Source organism: Jaculus jaculus, chromosome 4 (genome assembly GCF_020740685.1).
Source record: "Jaculus jaculus isolate mJacJac1 chromosome 4, mJacJac1.mat.Y.cur, whole genome shotgun sequence".
NCBI classification, from domain to species: domain Eukaryota; kingdom Metazoa; phylum Chordata; class Mammalia; order Rodentia; family Dipodidae; genus Jaculus; species Jaculus jaculus.
This window is the reverse complement of record NC_059105.1, coordinates 10081945-10100675: the sequence shown is the minus strand read 5'-3', so window position 1 is coordinate 10100675 and position 18731 is coordinate 10081945. Positions and strand designations below refer to the sequence as shown.

Sequence of the window (18731 nt, the reverse complement as noted above, 5' to 3'; positions counted from 1 at the left end):
GCCATTGGGGTACCCACACAGGTGCCTCCGTCACCCAGGGTATGGGCAAAGCATCCTCAATGGCCCCTAGGAAAAACCCAGTCCTTTTCGATCTAATTTTTGAGTACCAGTCACAGGCTCTGGACTTCCTTGTGACATTTTTTCCTAATCCTTTTTCTGAAACACACCCCATATCTCTCATAATTTGTTGACTCTGATTAGAGTAATCATTAGTCAATTTAAACTTCATCTGATGTAAAATATCTCGTCCCCACAAATTTACTGGTAAAGGGAGTACATATGGTATGAATTCTCCCGCACGTCCTTCATGATCCCTCCATCTTAAAGCCTGAGCACTTATACTAGGAGAAGACTCATATCCCAACCCTTGTAAGGTTTGTGAAGACTGATTGACAGGCCAATTAGAAGGCCACCATTTGGTGGAGATAATACTAGTATCTGCTCCCGTATCTAAAATACCAGAGAAAATTTTTCCTTGAATAATTAACTCCAAGGTTGGTCTTTCATCCAGATCCAGTGAGACATAGGCACATCCTCCTCTGGAGGATCCAAGACCTTTTGTTCCTCTAATATCCTTTTTATAAGGGAACAAGCCATGTAGGCTAGGCAATACTAAAAGCTGAGCAATACGATCCCCACAGGAAATAGAAGATATCCCTCTAGGGGAAGAGCACAGAATTTTTACTTGTCCTTCATAATCCTCATCTATAACTCCAGGGTGAACAATTAAGCCTTTCAGAGCTGAAGATGAACGTCCTAGCACCAAGCCTACTGTATCAGAGGGCAGGGGTCCTTTAAAATATTTCTTTTGGCTTGCAGAAAGAAGTTCCCTCCATGTATCTCAGTACTTCTTTCTTTCTTTCTTTCTTTCTTTCTTTCTTTCTTTCTCTCCTTCTTTCCTTCTTTCTTTCCTTCTTTCTTTCCTTCTTTCTTTCCTTCTTTCTTTCCTTCTTTCTTTCCTTCTTTCTTTCCTTCTTTCTTTCCTTCTTTCTTTCCTTCTTTCTTTCCTTCTTTCTTTCCTTCTTTCCTTCTTTCTTTCCTTCTTTCCTTCTTTCTTTCCTTCTTTCCTTCTTTCCTTCTTTCTTTCCTTCTTTCTTTCTTTCTTTCCTTCTTTCTTTCTTTCTTTCCTTCTTTCTTTCTTTCTTTCCTTCTTTCTTTCTTTCTTTCCTTCTTTCTTTCTTTCTTTCTTTCCTTCTTTCTTTCTTTCTTTCTTTCCTTCTTTCTTTCTTTCTTTCTTTCCTTCTTTCTTTCTTTCTTTCCTTCTTTCTTTCTTTCCTTTTTATCATTACCCTTCATTACATTTTGTTCCTTCCTTTTATTCTGTTTTCCTTTTTGTTCCCTTTTTTCTGTTTCTGACATACTGTCCTGATGTTCCGCTAAAGTCCTCTGGCCCTCTTTCACTTTAATGAGCACACAGGGCAAGAAGAAAATCACAACAATAGCATCAACCTCCCAGGGCAGCATACCTCTCAGAAAAAAGTCCGGATCCGTCCGTCCCGTGTGTCAGTTCTGAATCCTCCTTAAAACAGGGGTCTTCGCTGGTGCAAGATGTTCTTCAATTCCCGGGGTTTCGGCACCACTTGTCACGCCCGCCTCGCCAGCAAGGAGGACGCCACAATCAGGATTCTTCTGAACACACTTTATTGGGGACTGCCAAACTGCTAGATGCGAAGACGCGAAGACCCAGAACCACCAAAGGCAACTGTTTATATAGGGTTTAGGCTGCTTACCCACAAATGATTGGTCAACTGTGGATATGTGGCCACCAGTGATTGGTTACTTTCTGGATGCCTCATTAGCATCGGCCCGCAACGGGTTGGAGCATGCGCACTGTGCTAAATTTACACCAGCTGTGACCAATAAGAGGCCAGAAACCGGCGCCAGCTTGTAATAGCGTCTGCGCGGCTCCTAACAGACCAGGTAGAATTGTATCTGTTTTCTGAAACAGAGTGTTTTGGGGGTAGTCCCTGGCACCATGGGGGAAGTGGGGCTGGTTCAGCCAATTGGAGTGAAGCCTTGGTGGAGTTTGGTTCACTCATGTCTCCGTTTTCCTATCTAATCACACTGATGTTGGCCTGCGGGTGTCACACAAAGTACCAGTGTTCTGAGGTGACCTTCGGAGCAGCCTTCAGCTCTGCAGCAGGCTGAGACAGGAGGAGTGTCCTGAGTGTGAGGCCAGCCCGGGCTCCATGCTGATTTCTAGGCCAGCGAGGACTTCAAAATGAGATCCTGTTTCAAATAAGTAACATAAAGCTTCTAGGGGAAGACTTTAGACTTACCGCAGCAACAAATGCACTTATTACCAATGACAGAGTACGAATAAATCTTGCAGGCTGCTGGAAACATTTTTCTAAAGCATGGTTTGGAACTATAAATTATTCCCAGAAATCACGTTGGAAATTGTTGAGATCTGTTATTTGGAATACACAATTACCTTTCAGAATCAATATTTATATTCTTGGTTTTTGGAAAAAACAGAATATCTTTATTTTTTAAGACTTTGTAAAAATTATATTAATGAGGAAAAATGAAAGTAAATGAAATAGAAATAGGACATAGTAGGGCACACCCTTAAGTAATGTCAGCACTCAGAAACTGGAGGCAGGAGGATCAAGAGATCAAAGTCATCCTCAGCTACAAGCAAGTTCAAATCCCTGAAAAGAAAAGAAATACATGCTGAAATAATCTTACCCCAAAGATAGTCACTGTTAAAATTTTGATATATCTTTTTCTTCTACATTTTTAATTTTTTTCATTTATCCATGAAAGAGAGAGAGAGAGAGAGAGATAGACAGACAGACAGAGGGCATGGCAGGGCCTGTAGCAACTGCAAGTGAACTCCAGATGCATGCACCACCATGTGCTTGTGGCTTATGTGATTTCCTGGGAATTGAACCTGAGTCCTTATGTTTCTCAGGCAAATGCCTTAACCACTAAGCAATCTCTCCAGCCCTCTTCTAGCTTTTTTTTTTTGGTAAGCATAATAAAATCCGTACTTTGAGAACTAACCATCCCTATTGCTGAAGACTCCACATGCTTGGGCTGTCAGACACTGAGAAGTCAAGCTACTGCTGAGCAGAGTGCCTCCTCCCCATCGACTAGCTGTCTGGATGCTGGAAAATCCCTCACGTCTTAACCAGCAGTAAACCCTGCAAGTTCTATGGCTGGTCAAACAGGCCAGACGTATCAACTAATGCAATGGTGGCATGTCTATTGTGTGGGAAACCAACTGCTTTCTGACTGTATGTGAAGCCTGCTTCACAGGAGCAGATTCCTGCCTGGTACTAAAAATTAATGAAAAGTTTATGGCTTGGGAGGTAATAAGCCCTAAGGGGAAATAACTACAGTTACCCAGCTAAATGGATTATGCCCACCAAACTGTTCTCTAAATACTTATTTTTCTCAAAAATATTTTTAAAATTTATTTGCAAGCAGAGAGATAGAGAGGAGAGAGACAGAGAGAATGGGTGTGCCAGGGCCTCCAGCTGCTGCCAACGAACCCCAGATGCATGTGCCACTGTGCATGTGGCTTTACATGGGTACAGGGGAATTGAATCAGTGTCCCTAGGTTTTGCAGGCAAGCGCTTTAGCCACTGAGCCATCTCTCCAGCCCAGCCCTCACTTTTGATCAGAGAAGCTTCTCTTCTTAGATGGTGGCAACCACTGAGGTGATTCAAAACTTACCAAAGTGCTGAAAACAAGTGGCAGTGGAGTGTGCAGCACTGAGTAAGACATCTCTATCGCTCCTTCTAAGGCTCAGAGACCATTGTGGAAGTGGCGGCAGGAAGAAGGCAAGAATCAACGAAGAGAAGGAATGCTCACAGTACTGTCTTCCAGAACCACAGTGGTCTTGATATTCATGGTCTCACGGTGGCTGAGGCTACCTACACAGACCTGCACAGAGGAAGAAAAAATGATGACATTGGGCTGGAGCAATGGCTTAGCGGTTAAGCGCTTGCCTGTGAAGCCTAACGACCCTGGTTCGAGGCTCGGTTCCCCAGGTCCCACGTTAGCCAGATGCACAAGGGGGCGCACACATCTGGAGTTCGTTTGCAGAGGCTGGAAGCCCTGGCGCGCCCATTCTCTCTCTCTCCCTCTATCTGTCTTTCTCTCTGTGTCTGTTGCTCTCAAATAAATAAATAAAAAATTTAAAAACAAATGATGACATCAAAATAGAAGAGGGAATAGTTGGAAAGAAGAAAGAATCTCACTGGAGGGAGATTTGGAAGGGAGAAAAAAGAGGGTGGTGCAAGGGAATTATGATCATGGTATGTTGTCGATGTTTATGGAAGTTAACAATGTATGGTGGTTCTGTTTTACAATGTTCTTTGTTCATTTAATATATATTTTTTTGAGGTAGGATCTTACTCTAGCTCAGGCTGACCTGGAATTCACTATTTAGTCTCAGGGTGGCCTTGAACTCATGGTGATCCTCCTACCTCTGCCTCCTGAGTGCTAGGATTAAAGGCCAGCTATTATTTTTCTTTTTTTTAAAAAAAATATATTTTATTATTTATTTATTTGAGACAGAGAAAGGCAGAGAGAGAGATTTCAAACCAGCCATCGCAAACCAACTCCAGACACATATGTCTCCTGTGCATCTGGCTTATGTGGGTCCTGGAGAACCGAAACAGGATCCTCTGGCTTTCAGACAAATGCCTTAACCGCTAAACCATCCTCCAGCCCTCATTTAATATTGTTCTATGTCAATACTGCCTGGAGTGAATGTCTGGCCGTGCAGTATTCTGCAGAGCAGAATAAGCTGTGGGCAACACGAAGCAGCCGGGTGAGTTGGATGCTGGGACCTGAAAGTAGGAATCAGGGCTCACGTTCCCGAAGCTAAGAATGCTACATTTTTCTCCGACCCTGTGGTATAGCTTGTATAAAATAGAATGAATGAATAAATAAATAAATACAACGGTGACTTTGTCTTCATCTCCCAGGGAGTTAAGTGAGGTACAGTGACTTTTCTGTGAGAACTGGTTTTATAAAGAGCATGTTGGCACTCACGTATTTCTTTTAATAAAGGATGATGTTACTGTTATGATTTGTCCTAAGAAAAAGAAAATGGACTTCCTGTCCATTCTTCATCCCTACTTTAGAGGTTTCCACCATTTTTATTACAGATTTTGTTTGAGTTTGCCTTTCCGTGATCCTAACGGAGTACGCTGACTGAACAATGTGCTCTTTATGGTCTAAAAGCCGTGACCTGCTTTGACATTGGTGCCCGTGTTTTTGAAGACAGAGAATCCCACAGGATGCCCACCAGGGAGACACTGAAATGGGGACGCCGGTCAAGAACCGCCACCCTGCGTCTCTAGAGTCCCGCCTTCGCCCGCCTGTCCCGGGCAGCGCTGCGCCTCCCACCAGCCAGTCCCCGGGGCAGGGCGCACTGCCAGGTTTTGATCTGCCTTCAACGTGGAGGTGGGTGAGGCTTGGGTGGAAAAGCTGAGGCTTTATTAATATTTGAAGTCTGTGAACCATTAACTTTCTTCCAAGTGTGCGTGGCAAGCAGAGCTCCACCGTCGCTGCTTCCTCTCCAGAGCAAAGTGTCCGCAGGTGACTCGCTCCCTGGGTCACCTGCCTGCATCTCCTTCTCCAGGCCCAGCAGCGGGCATGCGGGTGGCTCCCCCAGGGTGCCAGGGAGCTCAGCTGCGGGGGCTTCTGGTGTCAGAATGGAAGTGAGCCACATCCTCACTGGAGCTTGGGGACACATGCTCCACGAAGCCACCTCCTCCGTCCAGCCAGCAGGTTTCTCCTGGCTGGGACTTGCCCCGTCCTTACCCTGTTGCTATTAGAACACACGGATGCAATAGTGGGGTAATTTGGCCAAGCTATCAACCTGCAAATAGAACTTATTATATGTCTGGGGAATGTAAATGAGCTGTCCCAATACCAAAATAAGCGATCAATGTATGCTGCCTAAGCCAGTCATCTCAAGTTGACATCCACAGCCAAGAAATACAACAGCACCTGGGTACTTGGCTGCTTATAGCTTCCGTGCCAGGTAAGGATCTGCATTATCTTTCTGCATGTCCTACTTCCAAGCATTTCTTTAGGTACAAGAAAAGAGGATTCATTTTAAAATCTATTTCACTCATTTATTTGAGAGCTTGTTTGGAGGTCCTAGCAGGGGAGTGTAGCTACCTGCACACCCCTGAATGAAGACAGGTTATCTGCTACGGGGGAACGTCGTTATCTTCTGAGCATGCAGCTTTGGGAGGGGCGCACATGGAGCGGTCAGGAAGAGGACCGCAGCTGAATCAACCCTGGCGATCAATGTGGTGGCAGATATCGCAGCCAGATTGCCCTCACATCCTATTTATTTAGTTGAGAGGAGAGGGAGGGGGGAGGGGGAAGAGAATGAGCATGTTAGGACCTCTAATCATTGCAAACCAACTCCAGATTCATGTACCACCCTGTGCATCTGGCTTTACATGGGTACTGGGGAATGGAACCTTGGTCCTTTGGCTTTGAAGACAAGCAACTTAATTGCTAAGCCATCTCTCCAGCCGGAGGTACATTTTTAATTTCTCTCTTTCCTACTTAAAAGATTTCATAACACGTTGGCTGCTCAGTACTTTGTACTCTTATTTATTATACCTAGGGACCTTCCTGCATCGTATGGAGAGGAGATCCGCATTCTCATTTTAACAGCAGCTGTGTTGGGGCACAGCTCACACGCCGTAACTCACATTCATCCCCTCCAGGGTCTCGAGTTCAACGACCTTCGTTACATTCAGAGTTATGCAGCCATGCAGCACCACAATCAATTTTATTATATTTTAATTACCCCCAAAGGAACCCTTGAGCCCCTGATCCATCATTTCCCAACTTCTCACTGTGTTCCCAACTCTTTGCCCAAAGCAAACTCTAAGGTACATTAATTATGTTTTTACAGATTGCTCCTTTGAACATTTCACATAAATGGAATCATGTAATATGTGGTCCCTTGTGACTAACTTCTTTCATGTAACATAATGAAGGTTAATTCATGATGTACCACGTATTCATTTTAATGCTTAATATATATATTTTTTGAGACAGGGTCTCAATATGTAGCCAAAACTAACTTTGAACCTAAGCTGGCCTTGAACTTGAAATCTTCCAGTCTCAGCCTCCTGAGTGCTGGGATCAGAGGGATGCACCATCACTTCCACTTTCCATCATATTTTGTTCTGCAGAGACACAGCAGTTAACCCAGTCATTCCCCCATCACTCATGGGTGGTTTCTCGTCATTGCTCTGTTGAGCAAGGCAGAAAGAAGAACTTTGAACACATGTCTTTTCCTACATGTGCTAGTACCTATGTATAGCGCATGCTAAGACCTGAGATTTCTTGAGCAGATAAATGCAACTCTAATTTTTTTAGATTGTGAAATGACTTTCTTTCACCCCCACTAGCTATGTATAAAATTCTTGTTTTCTCTAGTCTTGCCAGCATTGCATATTGCCAAACTCATACATTTTTGCCAATATATGGGAGAAAAAGAGAGCGAGAAGGCAAAGCATGGTGATGCTCACCTGTAATCCCAGAACTTGTTTGGTAGAGGCAAAAGGATCAGGAGTTCAAAGCTGGCCTTGCCTACATAGCAGGTATGAGGCCAGCCTGAGTGACATGAGACACCATCTCAAAAAAAAGCAAGTGCCGAGGAAGTAGCTGGGCTGGTAGAATGCTTGCCTAGAATGAATGAAGCACTGCCTACCTTGGATGTGGGGGTGCACGCCTCCAACCTCAGCACTTAGGAAGTAGAGAGAGCAGGAGGAGGCAGTAGATGTAGGAGGATCAACAGTCCAAGGTCATCCTTGGCTACATAGAAGATTTGAGGCCAGCCTGGGCTCCATGAGATCCCGTCTAGGCAGAGAGACAGACAAACGAGGGACCTCCATGTGCTTTCACTTGAATATTTCGCATTATGGTCGAGAATGATACAATATTTATTGACAACTCTTCATGAGTCCTTGAACTACACTTTCTTGGATTCGTTACAGATGATTAAAGTCTGTCAACTATAATAATTTCATTTTCTATGGTACTTGATTTTCATCTCTTTAATATTTTTGCATCTTCACATTGATAGTTATAATGGAGATATGTATTTTAAGCAGAAATAATTATCTTTCATAATTGACAAATTAGAAGGAATATGATTTGTTTATTCCCAATTTTCCTAGGTTAGTTGAGTAAAGTGCCATCTTCCACTAGTGATGTTAGTTTTGTTGACAACATCCCTGTTTTTAATCATGAATCTGCAGCTAAATAAAAACAAAAGACCTCTGTGTAATCAATTGAAACACTTTATTATATGCCAGATGCCTGTCACCAATTGCACTTGGAATTTCTTAGAAAAAAAAAATCAGTACTAGGGTATCCTGGGGTGGGGAAAAAGGTCCCCTCTTACCCTAAACAACCCCTCTAAGAGAAATCAATGAAAGAAACAAACAAAAACCTCCAGCAAACAAACAAACAAAAAAACCTGGGTATGGTGGTGTGTACTTTAATCTCAGCATTCAAGAGGCTTTGAGGCAGGAGGATCATGAGTTCCAGGTCAGCCTAAACTAGAGCAAGATCCTGTGTTTTGAAAAAAAATATTTAAAAGGGAGAGAGAGCAAATGAGTGAGCAAGAGCGAACAGGAGAATGGATGCACCAGGGTCTCGAACAGCTGCAAAGGAATCTGGCCCAGAAGGCTTTGCAGTCAGCACCTTTAACCACTGAGCCATCTCCCTGGGCATGTGCTTTTTTTAAAAAAATATTTTCATGTATTTATTTGAGAGAGAGATACAGAAATAGGCAGAGAGAGAGAAAGAATGGGCACACCAGACCTCCAGCCACTGCAAATGAACTTCAGATGCATGCACCACCTTGTACATCTGGCTTACGTGGGTCCTGGGGAGTTGAACCTGGGTCCTTTGGCTTTGCAGGCAAGCACCTTAACCGCTAAGCCATCTCTTCAGCCCACATGTGCTTTTGAAACTAAGATTTCTAAGAGGTTAGTAAATTTATTCGTGCTCTGATTTACTTCCTAATGAATAGAAAACCTGAGACTCCCACAGCACAGGACACATATGTTCTCCCTCAGCTGCCCGTCAGGAGAGGTGAACTCTGACAGTGCCGGGCTGCGCGTCCCCGCGGGGGAGAGGCGGAGGTGTCAAGGCAGGCCGCAGGACTCCTCCACTGCTCCAACGCCTCCAGGACGGCACAGTGGTGGAGGCAGGGCTGGGGCCAGGTCCTCAGGCCTCTGACACAAACACTCCTCAAGCAAAATCAGAAACAAACCTGCCTAGACTTGCAAGTGCCTCATGCTTCCCCTGAGAGCCAGGCATGTGACTGGAGAGCCGCAGAACCAGGTGTTGGGGGTCAGATCAGTGACTCACTGCTATGGGGCAGGGGGGCAGACGAGCTCCTGAGGGGTGGTTCTGTTTGGCAAAAAAATAAATAAATAAACAGGAGGGGGAGAAGAAAAGAAGGAGAAGAGGATGAGGAAGGAAAAGGAGGAGGAAGAAGGAGAAGAAGAGGAGGAAGAGGAAGGAAGAAAAAAAAAGCTCGTTGGGGTGCCAGAGCAGTGGCCATATATAAGTCTTGCAGCTGGGCAGCAGGGGAGATGACCCGCCAGCTGGATTCTGGGGTGGGTCGCCCCACCTGGTTGCTCTAGTTTCCCATGGAAGCTTCGTTTCCATGAAGCACGTGAGTCATAAGCTCGCAATCGGCAAACGCTGAACCACGCTCCAACAATGCAGGCAGCACACAGACAGGGAATCCTGCAGGTCTCTGGTCACACTTTCGTTTGTTTACTTGCTAGTTGTTTTAAATAGGTCTCCCCCATGTATTTCAGGCCGATTTCGAACTCACTATGTAGCCAACGGTGACTTTGAACTCATGATCCTTCTGCCTCCATTTTCTCAATGTTAGAATTGCAGGCAAAAGCCACCACATCCGGCTTTTGACCTTGGCCCTGTTTGAAATATACTATCCAGCCTAGGGTAGCCTGAAACTCATAGCAACCCTCCTTAGTTCTGGGATTATAATTGTATGCCACCATACTAGGCTGTGAAAACATCTGTTAAAGGCAAAAGCAGCCGGGCATAGTGGTGCATGCCAGCGTGAGCTACAGAGTGTGACCCTGTCTCTAAATGAATGAATGAATGAATGAATGAATAAAGTGGGGGCTGGGCAGATGGCTCCATGGGGGAAAGTGCTTGCTGTGCATGGTTGTAACCCCAGAACAATATAAGTTCATGTGAAACTGCTTTGGAAAAAGTTAAAATATAAAGATCACAAGGTGCCTCTTTCCTGAGCTAAGTCAACTTTAATAGTGGGTTGGTAAGCCGAAGTGAAATTCCCACCTGCTCGGCCATGAAGGGAAAGACGAGCTGCGCCTGGCTGGCGTGGTTAATCTTGTTGGACAGCAGTCGCTGCGGCCTGGTCATCATGGTGACAAGCACTGCCTGGGCAGCTCTGTGACCAGCAGCTCCTCATGCTGCCCTACCCTGCACCTCACTGGTCCTGAAGGGAGAACAGAGGGGAGCAGAGGAAGTCATTCATTTTCCCTCCTCACAGCAGCAGCATTAGCAGCATGGACACAAAGTCACCATATAGCACTGATGTTGCAGCTTTCCTGTAGAAAGCTTGATTCTGCAATGCACTATTTTTTTGTTTGGGGTGTGTGTGTGTGTTTTGTATAGGCCCAGAAAGGCAGTCACCCCACCGTGTTAGAATCAAGTTTTGCCAGGCTTCTTTGAACAAAGAGTAGGTTTATCTGATTCAAAAGGGGACAGCCTTCCATAAACAGTCCTTCACTTGTCCTCAAATCTCTCCCTGTCAGTTCAATTGGACTTGTGGTTCTAACTGTCCTGTGTTCTGGCTCGGGGCAGTCCAACAGCTGGGATGTTTTATGCTAGAAATAGTCGGTTCTCCTTGCTAGGTAATATGATCCTAAAATAGATTAAAGGGTGAAGCCCAAAGCCCTTTGGCTCTCCTCCCTGGCTAATAGAAAGTAAAAACCTGGTTAACATAGTTTAATGATTTTTTAAACAATCAAAGGCGAGTGAAAGCATCATTTTTTTAAAGGTGTAAAATCATTTTTAGATATGTCAAGAAAAAGCGTGTAGAATTTGTAAAGAAGGATCTACACGGTTATCGCTGTTTATTTAAGAAATAATGTGTGCTGAAGTAAGCATGGTTTCAACGTTAATTCCACGTACATGCCAGCATCCCGAGAAAGCGGTGCCAGCTCCCCAGGGCTTCCTCAGAGAAAATCTTTCAAAAGGTCACTTCAAAGGAACCTAAAAATGCTAGCCCACTTGGAGAGGGAGCGGGGGAGCTGCAGGAATTAAGAACAGCAAGTGATGTCTACTGAAATAGGAGAATGCAGCTGGTACGTCAGGTCCATCAGATCAGAGACCCTGAGGTAAAGGGCCGACAGCTGGTAAACTGACATGAGTCCTGATTAACTATTAATGCAATCAGTGCGGGCAGAGCTGAAGTTTAAAAAACTTTTCCCACTGAGTAGTTATAAACACATGAAACATTCATTATTACCATGACACCAGTGTTTAAAGACTCAATAATATATGCCAGCGTGTCATTTACATTTCTGTGCTACTTAAGATTTTGCCAGTGGTCAGTGCAAGAAATCAGTTTCAGCTAGTGCCAACATGCTCTCAGGACTTCCTACTCAGGATTTAGATGAACCTGAACCTGAAACTTCTCTTCAAAAGGGCTTTGAGAATAAAAAAAAAGTTGCTTAAGTAAAATACATTAAAAAGAATAAAATACATTATGTATTATGTATAAAAATTTCAAAGAATAAATAAAATATTGTAACTAAAAAAATAAACTAATAAAAGGGCTTTGAGAGGGATTGGAAAGATTGCCTAGTGGTTAAGGCACTTGCCTGAAAAGCCTAAGGACCCAGGTTTGATTCCCCAGTACCCAGGTAAGTGAGATGCACAAGGTGATGCATGCATTTGAAGTTAATTTACAGTGGCTAGAGGCTCTGGTGCGCCCATTCTCCCTCCCTTCCTTGCTCTCTCTCTGCCTTTTTCTTTCTTATTTAATTAATTAATTTATTTGGTTTTTTTTGAGGTAGGGTCTCGCTCTAGCCCAGGCTGACCTGGAATTCATTTTGTACTTTCAGAGTGGCCTTGAACTCACGGCGATCCTCCTACCTCTGCATCTCAAGTGCTGGGATTAAAGGTGTGCGCCACCACGTCTGAGAGATGGCTCAGTCAGCAAAGTGCCTGTTGTACAAGCCTGAGGACCTGAGTTCAGATCCCCAGCACACATATAAAAAGCTGGACGTATAAGTAGAGACAGGGGATCCTTCAGGCTTGCTGGCCAGGTAGTCTAGCTGCATCAGTTAGTGAGCTCCAAGTTTAGTGCGAGACCCTGTTTCAAAAGATAAGATGGAGGGCTGGAGAGATGGCTTAGCAGTTAAGGCTCATGCCTGCAAAGCCTAAGGACCCAGGTTCGATGCTCCAGGTCCCACATAAGCCAGATGCACAAGGTGGCACATGTGTCTGGAGTTTGTCTGCAGTGGCTAAAGGCCCTGGTGCACCCATTCTCGCTCTCTCCCCTTCTATCTCAAATAAATTAAATAAATAAATAAATAAATAAATAAATAAATAAATAAATTAAAAAAAATGTAAAAAAATGATGGAGGGCAATTGAGGAAGACACCTGATGTTGATCTCTGGTCTACACACACACACACACAAAATAATAAAAGGAGGTAAAAGGCAGATCTTAAGATAATTGATGATCTAGATGGGACATTTTAATAAACCAGATGAAATATTTGGAGCAATATATTCAGGATCTGCTCCTAAATCCACATCTAATTTTGGTTGAGTACTTCATAATTGTGTATTATGGGTCAAATTGTGATGATACTACCTCATGTAAATTCTCTTTTAGAAAAAAATGCATCATTGTACTGCTATTAGAAAACCAGAGTAAAGGAGGGAGCCTGACTCAAAAGATTTGTATGAATGTCCTTCCAGGGAAACTGAGTCTGGAACATGGCAAAATTGAAAATGATAGCCTTGGCAGAAACCGTCACAAACCCCTTTACCAATTCAGAAGCAAAGCCTAATTTGAACATATTTTCTACAATCAAGGTATATTTTAAGGATCTTAAAAGAATCTTTTTAAAAAATTTATATTTGCAAGGAGAGAGAGAGAGAGAGAATGGGCGCAACAGGGTGTCTTGCTGTCGCAAACTAACTCCAGACATGTGCTCCACTTTGTGCATCTGGCTTTATGTGGGCACCAGGGAACCGAACTCAGGCTGTCGGGCTTTGCACACAAGCGCCTTTAACTGCTGCGTCATCCTCCAGGCCCTTGAGAGGAATTTTGAAGTTTGTCATGCTCCCAAGCTGCTGGAACTCCGTTAAGTCAACGTGACAGAGAAGAAAGGATAAGCAGCCCGCCAGAGGCTGAGGCAGGAGGACTACTACGACTGCCAGGACCGCTTGGGCTTCCCAGCAAGACGCTGGCTCATAAGACGAAAACCAGGGCTGGATGTTGGCGCGGTTGGTAGAGTGCTTGCCTGGCATGCACGACGCCCGGGTTCGAGCCCCGCCACTGCGTAAGCCAGGTGTGGCGGACATACCTAGAATGACGGCGTGTGGCAGGCAGAGGAAGGGGATCAGGCACTTAAGATCGTCCTTGGCTACACAGCAAATTCGAGGACAGCTCGGGACACACGAGACACTGTAAAAACAAAATAAAGCAAAAAAGAGGTATAAATAAATGGAGGGGAAAAACAAAACATGGACCACAGAGCAAAAACAAATGAATATGCAAAGTGCTCCGCCAACCCTCTTCAAGGACGGCTTTCTTTCAAGCCACTAGGTACAAGCAGACCTCAAAGAATTAAAGACTGGGGTCAGCATCCTGAGCTGGCAGAGCTCAGGTGTCCCATGCCACCCACATCTTCTCCCTAGCCTTGTCATTTCACACTGAAGCCCAGACACTCAAGTGACCTGGACCACCTACGGCCCTTTCTCCATCCCTCAGGCCTTTGGCACAAAACATATGAACACCCCAATGAAGCCGGCAAACGCCTGTGTGAACAGAGGGGAGAATGAAAGGAAGGGAAGAGGACACTTGAAGAGGAAGTCATTCTCCTCATGGCTCAGCAACAACCCGGGAAATCTTTCTATTTTCTGTTCTTTTTGAGCCCAAGCCTCAAGTTTTCTTAAACTTCAGGTTCCCTCCTCATTTCCCATCTTGTTCCTAATTACTTATCATTAGTTACCAAGGTCCTGTGTTCAATAAAAAATAAAGTGAGGCTGGAGAGGTGGTTCAGCAGTTAAAGGTGCTTGCTTGCAAAACTTGACAGCCTGGCTTAAATTCCTCAGTATTCATGTAAAGCCAGAAGCAGAGTGGCACATGCATCTGGAGTGTGTTTGCAGTGGCTGGAAGCACTGGCATGCCCATATCCACATATTCTCTCCCCTCCCTCCCTCCCTCTCTCCTTGAAAATAAATAATAAAATAAAAGTATTATTTATTTGTTTTTTAAATTTATTTATTTGAGAGCGACAAAGAGAGAAAGAGGCAGAGAGAGTGTGTGAGAGAGGGAATGGGCATGCCAGGGCCTCCAGCCACTGCAAACGAACTCCAGATGTGTGCACCCCCTTGTGCACCTGGCTAACATGGGTCCTGGGGAATTGAGCATTGAACTGGGGTCTTTAGGCTTCAAAGGCAAGCGCTTAACTGCTAAGCCATCTCTCCAGCCCATAATAAAAGTATTTGTTTTAGGGCTGGAGAGATGGCTTAGCAGTCAAGGTGCTTGCCTGTGAAGCCTAAAGACCCAGGTCCAATTCTCCAGGTCCCACATAAGTCAGATGCACATGGTGGCACATGCATCTGGAGTTCGTTTGCAGTGGCTGGAGGCCCTGGCACACTCAGTCTCACTCTCTGTGTCTCTAATAAATAAATAAGAATAAATGACAAAAAAAACTTTAAAATATGTATGTATATATACTTTGGTTTTTCAAGGTAGGGTCTCACTCTAGCTCAGGCTAACCTGGCATTCACTATGTAGTCTCTGGTTGACCTCAAACTCACAGCGATCCTCCTACCTCTACCTCCCAAGTGCTGAGATTAAAGACATGCACCACCATGCCTGGCAAGAAAAACATTTTTTGTTTTGTTTTGTTTTTGTTTTTCGAGGTAGGGTCTCACTCTAGCCCATGCTGACCTGGAATTCACTATGGGGTCTCAGGGTGGCCTCAAACTCACAATGATCCTCCTACCTCTACCTCCCGAGTGCTGGGATTAAAGGCATGTGCCACCACGCCTGGCTTAAGAAAAACATTTTTTTTATTTGTCTTTGTTAAGAAAAATATTTTTTTTCACGAATTTGCATGTCATCCTTGCGCAGGGGCCATGCTAATCTTCTCTGTATCGTTCCAATTTTAGTATATGTACTGCCGAAGCGAGCACAAGAAAAATATTTTTTAAATGAAGTGGACTTGAGTGAAGAAATTGTGGCACACCCAGAGATTGGAACATTATTTAATGCTTAAAAGAAAAGAGCTGAGACATGGAAGAAACTTAAATGTGTTTTGCTAAGTGAAAGAAGACATCTGAAAAGGTGAAATCACTGGAGCATTCCAACGACAGGATGTTCTAGAAAAAGTAAAGCTATGGGTACACAAAGACCTGGTCTCTTCAAGGGGAAGGAAAGCAGAGATGTTTAGGACAGTGATAAAATTCCCAATCCTACCATGATGGTGCGTCCATGTCATCACACAACTGTCTAAGAGAATCATACGTGAGGGGCTGTTATGTAAACTGTCATGGAATCTTAGGGAGCTGGTGACTTGTCAATGTGTGTCATCTATGATAACAACTGTCCTACTCCAGTCAGTACAGTTGACAGGGGCGGAGCCTAAACACGTGAGGAATCCACACCTTTCTCTAATCTAACTGCTCTAAAAAAATAAATAGCCTTAAAAATATTTTTATTTATTTATTCACAAAGAGAGAGAAGGGGGCAGAGAGAGAGGGGGGAGAATAATGGGCCTCCCATGGCCTCCTGCCACTGCAAATGAACTCTAGATGCATGTGCCACTTTGTGCATCTGGCTTTACATGGGTTTCTTCATGTAAAGCCAGATGCATAAAGTGGTATGTTCATTTGCAGTGACAAGAGCCCCTGGTACGCCCATTCTCACTCTCTCTTCCCCCTCTCTCACCCTAGATAAATAAATGAAACTTTTCTAAAAGGGTAAAGGCTTTGTTGTAATCACTGTTTAATACTTACTCACCAGGAATAAATGTAAGGGCTCCATGTCACTTATACTAGCCTGTTGCAGCTGAAGAGATGACTCAGCAATTGAAGGTGCTTGCTTGCAAAGCCTTGCGTCCTGGATTTGATTCTCTAGCACTCAAGTGAAGCCAGATGCACAAAGTGGCATTTGCACCTGGAGTTCACTTGCAGTGGCTGGAAGTTCTGGTGCACCCTTCTTTCTCTTTCTTTGCTTTGCAATAAATAAATAAAATTAAAAGCAAGTACTCAAATTGAAAAGAATAAAAGTAAAATGATCTTATTAATGAAAAAACACTATTCTACATGTAGAAAACACCTATAAAACAAAAAAATGGACTGGCCAGATGGCTTAGTTAAAGGCATTTGTTTACAAGGCCTGATGATCTGGGTTCAATTCCCCAGTCCCCATATAGTGCCAGATTTGCAGTATTGCATGTGTCTAGAGTTCATTTGCAGTGACAGGAGGGCCTGTCATGCCCATTCTCTCTCTGTCTGTCAAATAAATAGTTTACAAAATAAAACAAAATAAAAAATCGTGTTGTAAGTAGCAAAGAAATTTAATAAAGTTGCAGAATACAAAATGAAAATCAAAAACAAACAGTTGAGGCACAGGACGTTCAAGACAATCTGCCCAATACCTGGGGCCAGTGGGTGGCTGAGTTGGCACTGTGGGGATCAAACCAGAACAGCCTGTCTCTGAGTCACCCGTGCTCTCTCAGGTTTCAGAGAAATTGCACACGTAGGTCCTCTCGGTCCTGCCCTTTCCTCCCTGTCTCCGCAGAGACGCTCCAGACATACATGTGAATGACATGTGGTGACTCGAGGGAGTGTCTTCTCTTTTTCCGTGTCCAAGAGTCAACTCCTTTCTGTCCTTGGATGAGGTTCAGTCACAGGAAGTTGTTCGTGCTCACAAGTGGTCCTCTGGCAGGGAACTCTTACCTATTCCTGTCCTGACGGGCAGCATCAGAACACACACGCATGCACGCACGCACGCACGCACGCACGTGTGTCTGGGTTTTTGTTTTGTTGGTTTGTTTTGGGATTGTGTTCTCTGGGCATGGCCACAGACTGCACCTGGTGAGACAGAGAAAAATTCCATCCAGCTCTCCAAACCCACCTGCCAAAGTGGCAGAGAGCTTGTGGGCGGGGCTCTGGCATCTCACTCCACGCCCTTCTTCTGGTAGCTCATGTGCAGCTGGCTTCCAGGAGAACTTAGGCTGCAGGGCACATTCATTTGAAGACGGAGGGAACTTTCCCTAGGTGGAGAAGCAAACTCAGTGGGTGTGGTGGTGGCAGCCTGTCGTCCAGCACGTGAGACACAGAGGCAAGAGGATGAAGATTTAGAGGCCGGCTTTGGTTATATAGAGAGTCTGAGACCAGCCTGGGCTATAAAAGACCTTACACCGCCACCCTCCTGATAAAATAACAGTCAAGGAAGAGGCCTTAAGCCTTTTCTAGTGGATTTACTTATTTTTATTATTAACAACTAGGCTGAGCCATTGCTAATTCTAGCCTGTTTTGGTTTTTGTTGAAACAAGGTCTTGTTTTGTAGACCAGGGCTTGCCTTAAACTTAGCTCAGCCTTCACCATTCCTCCTGCCTCAGCCTCACCTCCCAAGCCCTAAATTCCATTGTTAGTTGTTGTTTATTTATTCATCCATTCGTTTTTTTTTAAAAGACAATTTTTTTAAGGGTCTTATTTGGCCCAGGCTGGCCTTGAACTTCCTCTACCTCTCAAATGTTGGGTAACAGACATACACCACCATATCCAGCTGGTAATTCTGTTTTATGTTGGTTTTGAATATTTATTTATTTGAGAGAGAGAGAGAATGAGCACACCAGAGTCTTTTGGCACTACCAACTCTGGACCCACGTGCCACTTTGCGCATGTGGCTTTTTATGTGGGTACTGGGAATTGAGCCGGAGCCATCAGGCTTTGCAAGAAGTGCCTTTAGCCACTGAGTAATCGCCCCAGCACATCTCTTTTTTTTTTTTTTTAAACCATGCAACAATGTCTTTTACTAGGCATAAGTTTTAAAAATTATTTCTTCTTACTTTCCAAATATAGGCAAAATAAGCATGTTATTTAATATATTGGCACTTGCAAACTTACTCATTACCAAGGAAAAGGGAAAACTATCCCCAGCAATTTTCAGTTATTTATTTGCAAGATGAGAGAGGGAGAGGGAGAGGATGTGAATGGGTGTGCCAGGGCCTCTGGCCAACTCCAGATGAATGCACCACTTTGTGTTTCCGGCTTTAAGTGGGTACTGGGGAATCAATCCCAAGTCGTCAGGCTTTGCAGGCAAGCGCCTTAACGGCTGAGCCATCTCTCCAGCCCTTATTCCTAACAATCTTAACAACGAGGCTAATCTACCTGGCAACCTCCAAGAACAATGAGGCGAACATGACAGGCAGGCTGCCCCACATGGAGCCTCCATTCGCCACCAT

The 18731-nt window shown here is 44.3% G+C and overlaps 1 non-coding gene across 1 annotated transcript; it reads right to left on the bottom strand.

Annotated features, from left to right (window-relative positions):
- Nucleotides 1-15346: 15346 nt before the first annotated feature.
- Nucleotides 15347-15453, bottom strand: LOC123460360. Its single transcript, XR_006636925.1, has one exon. It is a non-coding gene; the product is annotated as a U6 spliceosomal RNA (small nuclear RNA).
- Nucleotides 15454-18731: the final 3278 nt, after the last annotated feature.